Raw genomic sequence first — 9,076 nt, forward strand, 5'->3', positions numbered from 1 at the left:
AGACCGGGACTCAGGCCGGTCTGACCGTGCCTCTGGACGTCGGTCCAACCGGGCCCTGGGCCGGTCAGACCGGCGCAATAATACCGATTCAGGGGATAGATCCAATGACTAATGCTAGTTATTCGTATCATCTTAGAACATTTGATCCTCCTGTATCCACTGCTGCAAATAGTCCCCAAGTTCCCCCACATGTTCCTAATGCTTATAATGATGTTGCTAGGGGGTATCCTCCCGATACTAGGCAAGGCCAATATAATCATATTGCGCCACAAACACAACCTATTAGGCCACCAAATCCACCACCAATTCAACATAGGCCTGATAATATGGAGGAGATAATTAGTGGGATTATTAGGGATAAATTCGGGATTGAGACTAGGAATCGTGCTAGGGTTTATAAAAAGTCGTATCCTGATTATTATGATAATGTGCCGTTTCCCCGTAACTATAGAGTTTCCGAATTTACCAAGTTTAGTGGTGAAGATGGTAGGACCACATGGGAGCATGTAGGTCAATTTTTAACGCAATGTGGTGAGGCTAATAGTGATACTTTTAAGTTGCGCTTGTTTTCTTTATCTTTATCCGGTACTGCTTTTACATGGTTTACTTCTTTACCGGCAAATTCTATTCATACTTGGGCTCAATTAGAAGAAAAATTTCATGATTATTTCTATACTGGAGAAACTGAGCTTAGGTTATGTGATTTAACATCGGTTAAGCAAAAATATAATGAGCCTGTCATTGATTATATTAAGAGATTTAGGGATGTTAGAAACCGATGTTATAGCTTGAATATAACTGATAGAGATTTGGCTGGTCTTGCTTTTGATGGTTTAATTGCTCCTCTTAGAGAAAGACTAGATGGCCAACAATTTCTTGATGTTAGTCAACTTATGCAAAAGGCTCTGGCTCAGGAAAGCCGGGTTAAGGATAATAAAAAACTTGTTAGACCATACGACAAAAAGCCTAATGTTAATGTGATTGATTACCCTGAGGCTAGTGATAGTTAAGAGGAGGGTGATCATGATATATATGTTGCTGAGTGGTCATGGACTAACAAAAATAAGCCTTTTGTCTATTCTAACTTGATGCCGACTCCTCGCAAAGATCGGCAAAGTGAGGTTAAATATAGTTTTGATGTGGCCAAGTGTGATAAGATTTTTGATTATCTTTTACAAGAAAAACAAATTAGATTACCTAAAGGCCATGTCATACCATCTCAAGAAGAATTGAAACGTCGAACTTATTGTAAATGGCATGATTCTCATTCTCATTCTACTAATGATTGCAATGCGTTTCGACGACGGGTTCAATCGGCCATAGATGAAGGACGATTGAAGTTCACCGATGGCTCCAAGATGAAGCTTGATCATGATCCTTTTCTGGTGAATACAATTAATTTCAATGATAAGAAGGTGTTGATTCGGCCGGAGCAAGCCGAATCTACTAAGGGGAAAGGACTGGTCATTGGCGAACCAAGACCCAAGATGATAGTGCCAAAGAAGCCGGAGGTTGGTGTTTGGAAAGAGAATAAGAGTGAAGCTTCAACTTCTAAAGCCTCTAGGAAGACCAAAGTGACTTTTGATATGCTTTTGGAGAAATATGAGAAGCAAGGTGGTGAGAGAGCTCGCAACAAAGGAAAAAGACCAAGATCGCCTCCTAAGGAACGATTTGGTCATTCACCAAGACAATCGCATTCACCTCCATATCATCATCCACAAGACATGTCATGGGGCTCTTACCCAATGCCGCCGTCGGGTTATCCTTATCCTTATTACATGCCATGGGGGGCAACACCGCCAATGTTCAATCTTATGTCTCCAATGCAATTCAACCAAGGGTGGGGAGGACCAAGGAGGCCAATTCGTGAGCGTTTGTCTTCACCAAACAATGGCCGATTTTATGGTAAGAATCGGGCCAATGAAGAGAAGAGGGAAGGAAAGCGCATTAAGGTGGAGGCAAGGACTTCGGAAGTGATTACCATCAAAGTGGGGTCTCATGATGTGCCAATACCTTCTGGAGATGAAGTTGGAGTGGCCTCAAGCAAAAAAATCCGAAGCCGGTACCAGCTCATCACAATTGGCCGGTCTGACCGCAGCCATGCGGCCGATCTGACCGGGCCATCAGGCCGGTCTGACCGCCGACCAGACAGCGGTCCGACCGACGCTTCAGACTAGTCCGACCGCGCGCCAAATGTCAGTCTGACCGGTGCATCTAGCCGGTCTGATCGGTGGTCTACGTCCAGTCTGACCGGGCTCCAGCGCCGGTTTGATAGGAGGTTTGCAAAAGGCGATGTGAGGGCTTCATCGTCTTCAAGCAAGATCAATAGAGGACATTATTTACCTCTTGGAACAAAGCCGAATCCTAGGTGGATGCCTAAGGATTTAACGGCTACTCAAAAGAGAAGGTTGCAACGTCTTCGGGCTCAAGAAATGAGAGAGAAAAAGGCCGAAGAGCAAAGAGATAAAAGGTTCAATGAGTGGCGACCACCACCGGTATGGAGGCGTAAATCCATGGAGAAGGAAAGACCGGTTGTTGTAGAGGAGAAGGAGGAACAATCGGTTGATAAAGGTGAATCATCTCCAAAACAAGACATGGATATCAACATGATGAGTATGTTACCTATGGAGTTTTGTGCTATGGATGAAGCCGAGGTTGCTCAATTTTCATTAGGTCCTAAAGATGCGGTTTTTGAAAAGCCCAATGAGTCAAACCGTCACATGAAGCCTCTCTATCTCAAAGGCCATGTTGATGGGAAGCCGGTCTCTAGGATGCTAGTGGATGGAGGTGCCGCCGTGAACTTGATGCCGTATTCATTATTCAAGAAGTTGGGGCGTGAGGATGATGAGTTGAAGAAGACCAACATGATTCTCAATGGCTTCAATGGTGAACCAACGGAGGCAAAGGGTATGTTTTCGGCGGAGCTCACCATGGGAAACAAGACGCTACCAACCGCTTTCTTCATCGTCAATGTGCAAGGTAATTACAATGTTATTTTGGGTCGTTGTTGGATCCATGCCAATTGTTGTGTGCCTTCTAACTTGCAGCAATGTTTAATTCAATGGGACGGCGATGATGTTGAAATTGTTCAAGCAGATACATCGGCCGAGGTTGCAATGGCCGATGCTACTTTTGAGTGGCGTCATGGGAATATTCAATGCTTATCGGGGAGGGATCTTTCTAGCTATGATTTTATTAGTATCTCCGATGGCAAATTTGTACCTATCTCTGTAAAGCCGGCTAGTGTAGCACGGCTAAGCCATATAAATTTGTATAATGAGTAAAGAGGCCAATTTAGAGTGGTTACAAAAGAGGGTGCAAGAATATCGGTCTACGGAGAACGATATTGGTGAAACTGTTGAAGATTTTGATGAAATAGAGAAGCTTGGGAAAGGATTTACATCGGCCGATCCTTTGGAAGAAGTAGACATAGGTGATGGAACTAAACCAAGGCCGACTTTTGTAAACAAAAATATGAGAGTCGATTATAAGGTTAAGATTATCGAGCTACTTAAAGAGTATGTTGATTGCTTTGCATAGGAATATCATGAGATTCCGGGTCTTAGCCGTGAGCTCGTGGAGCATCGGCTTCCAATTAAACCGGGTTTTAGGCCTTATAAGAAACCACCTCGTCGTTTTAATCCTTTGCTATATGACCGAGTCAAAGAGGAGATTGATCGGTTGTTGAAGGGGGAGTTTATTAGGCCATGTCGTTATGTGGAGTGGGTCTTTAGCATAGTCCCAGTGGAGAAGAAGGGGAGTGGTAAGATTAGAGTTTGTATAGATTTTAGAGATTTAAATCAGGCCACTCCCAAAGATGAATATCCTATGCCTATAGCCGACATGATGATCAATGATGCCTCAGGTCATAAGGTGATTAGCTTTTTAGATGGTAATGCCGGCTACAATCAAATCTTTATGGCGGAGGAGGATATGTACAAAACGGCCTTTAGGTGCCCGGGATTTGTTGATTTGTTTGAGTGGGTTGTCATGACTTTTGGATTGAAGAATGCCGGTGCAACATATCAAAGGGCAATGAATTTGATCTTCCATGATTTGCTAGGTATTATCTTAGAGATTTACATTGATGATATTGTTGTCAAATCGGATGGTATGGAGGGACACATAGCCGATTTGAGGTTAGCTTTTGAGAGGATGCGCCGGTGTGGTTTGAAGATGAACCCACTTAAATGTGCTTTTGGTGTGTCGGCGGGGAAGTTCTTAGGATTCATGGTGCATGAGAGGGGACTTGAGATTGATCCTAAGAAGATAGAAAAGATTTGTGATTTTAAAGCGCCGACATGCAAGAAGGAAGTCCAAAAGTTGCTAGGTAAGGTGAATTATTTGAGAAGGTTTATTTCTATCCTAGCGGGTAAAATCGATGCTTTTGTTCCTATACTTCGCTTGAAAAAAGAAGCCGATTTTACTTGGGGGCCAAAACAACAAGAGGCGTTTGAAGAGTTGAAGAGGTATTTGTCTACTCCACCCGTTGTACGAGCGCCTAAAGCCGGAAAGCCTTTTCGGTTATATATTGCCTCCGAAGACAAAGTTATTAGTGCCGTTTTAACGCAAGAGGAAGATGGCAAGGAATATATCATTACATATTTGAGCCGCCGTCTTTTGGATACCGAAACAAGGTATGTTTTTATAGAGAGACTTTGTCTATGCTTATACTATGTTTGTACCAAAATGAGGCATTATTTGTTATCTAGTACATGCATAGTTGTTTGTCAAGCCGATGTTATTAAACACATGTTGCAAAGGCCAATTCTAAGTGGGAGAATTGGCAAGTGGGCATATGCTTTGATAGAATATGATTTGGCTTATGAACCATTGAAATCTATGAAAGGCCAAATTGTATGTGATTTTATAGTGGACCATCATGTAGATATTGCTTATGAGGGAGAGGTTTGCTTAGTTGAAGTTATACCTTGGAAGATTTATTTTGATGGTTCTTCTTGCAAAGAAGGTCAAGGCATAGGGGTAGTTTTGTTTTCATCTAATGGCATGTGTTATGAAGCATCGGTTCGTTTGGAGTATTATTGTACAAACAATCAAGCCGAATACAATGCTTTATTATTTGGCTTACAAGTTATGGAGATGATTGGAGCTAAGTACGTGGAGGCTTTTGGTGATTCAGAATTGGTGGTGCAACATGTCGCCGGAGTCTATAAATGCTTGGACGGATCACTAAATAGGTACCTTGATTCATGTTTGGATATTATTGCCAATTTTGATAATTTTGCTATTAGACACATTGCTAGGCGTGATAATTCTAGAGCAAATGACTTGGCGCAACAAGCATCTGGCTATAATGTGAAGAAGGGATTATTTCTGATATTAGAAGAGCCGGTGTTTGATTTTAAATCTTTGTGCAAAATTGGCAAAACTGGAGACCAGGGGCAGTCTGACCGGCATTGCACGGCCGGTCTGACCGGTGACCAGGAGCGGTCTGACCGGCGACCCCGAGCAGTCTGACCGGCCCTGTATGGCCGGTCTGACGGGTTCTGGGCAGGACGCTGGGGGGCACGTTTTAATCAATTTAGAAGCTGAGTTAATTATGAATTCGGATGTTTGTGCCCGGGAGATAGAAGAGGATTGGAGAATTCCTTTGATTCGATATTTGAAAGATCCTACACTTAAGGTTGATCGGAAAATTCGGCGGCAAGCATTCAAATACACATTGCTTGGTGAAGATCTATATCGCCGAAATATAGATGGTGTCTTGTTGAAGTGCTTAGATGAAGATCAATCTAAAGTGGCTATGGGAGAGGTACATGAAGGAATTTGTGGAACTCATCAATCGGCCCACAAGATGAATTGGTTGCTTAGGAGAGAGGGGTTCTATTGGTCGATGATTATTGATGATTGCTTCAAATATTATAGAGGATGTGAAGCTTGTCAAAGGTTCGGCAATGTTCAATTGGCGCCCGCCGCCGTGTTGAATCCTATAATCAAACCATGGCCGTTCCGAGGTTGGGCTTTGGATTTCATTGGTCAAGTTTATCCTTTGTCATCAAAGGGGCATAGGTTTGTGCTAGTTGCTACGGATTACTTCACCAAGTGGGCTGAAGTTGTGCCATTGAAGAATATGACTCATACGGAGGTAATTGACTTTATTTTGAAGCATATTATTCATAGATTCGGTATTCCGCAAACATTGACTACGGATCAAGGTGCTTCTTTTATGTCTAAGGAAGTGAAGAATTTTACCGAATCTTATGGTATTAAATTGTTGAGTTCTTCTCCTTACTACGCTCAGGCTAATGGACAAGCCGAGTCGAGTAATAAGACATTGTTGAAGCTAGTGAAAAAGAAGATTGAGAAACACCCAAAGAGGTGGCATGAGGTGCTTTCCGAAGCATTGTGGGCGCATAGGATATCTAAACATGGTGCCACTAAAGTCACTCCTTTTGAGTTGGTTTATGGTCAAGAAGCCGTTTTACCGGCGGAGGTAAATCTTGGTTCTCTTCGTTATATCAAGCAAGATGATTTGTCAAGTGAAGATTACAAGACATTGATGGGAGACAACCTTGATGAAGTCGTCGACAAGCGATTGAAGGCATTGGAAGAGATAGAGAAAGAGAAGAAGAGGGTGGCCAAGGCATACAACAAAAGGGTGAAAGCAAAGTTGTTTCAAGTTGGAGACTTGGTCTGGAAGACAATTTTGCCTTTGGGTACTCGATCCAAGGAGTTTGGTAAGTGGTCTCGGGGGTCCTTATCGAGTATGCAGCATTGTTCGAGGAAACGTATATTTTTGGAGACACTTCAAAGGAAGCGTTTTCAGCGAGCAATCAACGGAAATACTTGAAGAAATACTTCCCGAGCGTTTGGCAAGACGCTTAGGAGGTACTATGGCCGGTAATTGGATTATCGTCCTAAGACCAAAACATGTTCTATGCTTTTAGATTCACGTTGTTCATCAAAAAGGCAGGGGGGGCATGTGTTTATACTCAAATTTGGCTCCTAGGATTAAAATAGGAAAGATTGCCATAATTTGGAAGTCTACCGGTTTCCTCCGAGTAGGCCGGTCTGACCGCCGTGTGTTGGGCGGTCAGACCGCCGGTTGAGGGCCGGTCAGACCGGCGGTGTGTGGCCGGTCTGACCGGCAGGTCTGAGTCCGACTGTGTTTCGTCAGGTTTCGAGGTTTCCTTACTCGGGAAGGCATGTTTTGGGTTTCCTTTAGTTTCTACCCCGAGTTGAACGTGGAGGAGGGCCTGTAGAGGGCAAGACCAACCCCTATATAAGGAACATGGCCGGTTCATTGTAAAAAACTAATCTACAATCAATCAATCGAATCGTTTTACGTCTGAGAACGAATTGATTATCCGGTCTTCGATTTGTGCGGCTCTCTACTACACTTTTGGCAATAAAATATTGAAGTGTATGTTTATTGCTTTTTTTTATCATCGTCACTCGTCAAATTAGCCTTGGCCGTCCTCGTACACAACGCCGGAGCCAAGGCACCGGCCAGCACGAGCAGGTGTCCGAGCTCCGCCAGATGCATCCATGCATTAGAGCTAAATATAGTGCTTAGCCATTAGCCTAGCTGCACATGCACCACTAGATTAGCACTAATTATCATACTTAGTTATTAGCCAGCAACCAAATTGTGCTTCTATTCATGATAAAATGCTTTATATATTTGTGTTTACTTCTTAATTTGCTATCTATCATTAGATTTGCCAAGCTTAAAAAAATTTCTACATCCACCACTACTCGTACATAGATCCTGGACCCGCCACTTTATGGCACAATTGTTTGGCCTAGGCACCATCTAGGCGAGCTGCACCGCTGCACGTGCCAAGGACCATTAAGGCAAGAACATGGAACACGCAAAGTGCTAGTAACTGCTGCTACAGATAACACATGCCTTTTGTCTTACCGAACCACAGGCTTCATTATCATTGTAATGGACGGGGTCAGGCGACACCATAATTTTTAGCAAAATCTATAGCCAAATTATTTATCCTTATATTATAATGTCATGATCTTAGCATAATTAGGATACTATAACACCAATAAATACGTTATAACATCAACGAATCGATTTTCTACATCCGCCACTGAATGTGTGGCTTATTACCTTGAAATTTGTGTTAATAATTAGTTCATAATTGAGGCTTATTACCAAATGTTGATAGTTAACCATGAGCTTCACGCTTTTTTAAACTCCTAACCGCAACAGTACCATGCTTGGCGCGTTCCTTGCATTAGAACGCTGTCAGGTGCTTAAACAAATTAATACTCATGGCATTCATATGTTTGTGAATAGTCACAGGCAATTGGCAGTCACAACGCACAGGGAAAAAATGACATCTTGCATCCAAAATCAAATATTGACCAAAAATTAAATATACACTGCTACAAAAAAGGGATTCAGTGCAGGGCTGGGAAATCCCCTTCGGTGCCGGTTTTCCCAACCAACACAAGGGAGGCGGCGCTGATTTAAAAATAAAAAAAGGTGCCGGTTCTAAGGCCGACGAATAAAAAAAAAGCCAGCTTGATGCGTCGGCTCGATCCGCATCGAGCCGAGCAGTCCCTCCTCCTCCCACATCGAGCCGAGCAGTCCCGATCCACAGAACGAAGAAGAAAACTTTTTTGGCAACATACATCCCACAACATTCAAAGATGGTTTCACCCACATCAAATTTTGGCAACATTCATCCCACAACACAAATTTTGGCACTCAAATTTATGCAATAAAAAAATCACACCTCTTCAGTCGTCGTCGCACGGTCGGTCGTCTTCGAGTTGTCGTGCCACCTCCTGTCGCGCCGTCTCCCGTCGGGGAGCCCGCCGCCTGTCGCCACCAACCCCCAGCGAGCCTACCGCCCCCGCCGCCGCCTCTCCTCCCGCCAGATCTGGTGGAGGGGAGGGCTCCTCCACGCCAGCGAGCCCACCGCCGCCTCCCCTCCTCGAGCCACCCCGCCCGCCGCCGACGCCGGATCCAGCCACCCTGCCCGCCACCGACGCTGGATCCTGCCACCCCGCCCGCGCCGACCCTGCCTACTGCTGACCCCGCCCGTCGTTGACGCCTCCCCTCCTGCCGCCGCCTCCTCCCCTCCCACCGGAT

Source organism: Oryza glaberrima, chromosome 4 (genome assembly GCF_000147395.1).
Source record: "Oryza glaberrima chromosome 4, OglaRS2, whole genome shotgun sequence".
Classification (NCBI taxonomy): domain Eukaryota; kingdom Viridiplantae; phylum Streptophyta; class Magnoliopsida; order Poales; family Poaceae; genus Oryza; species Oryza glaberrima.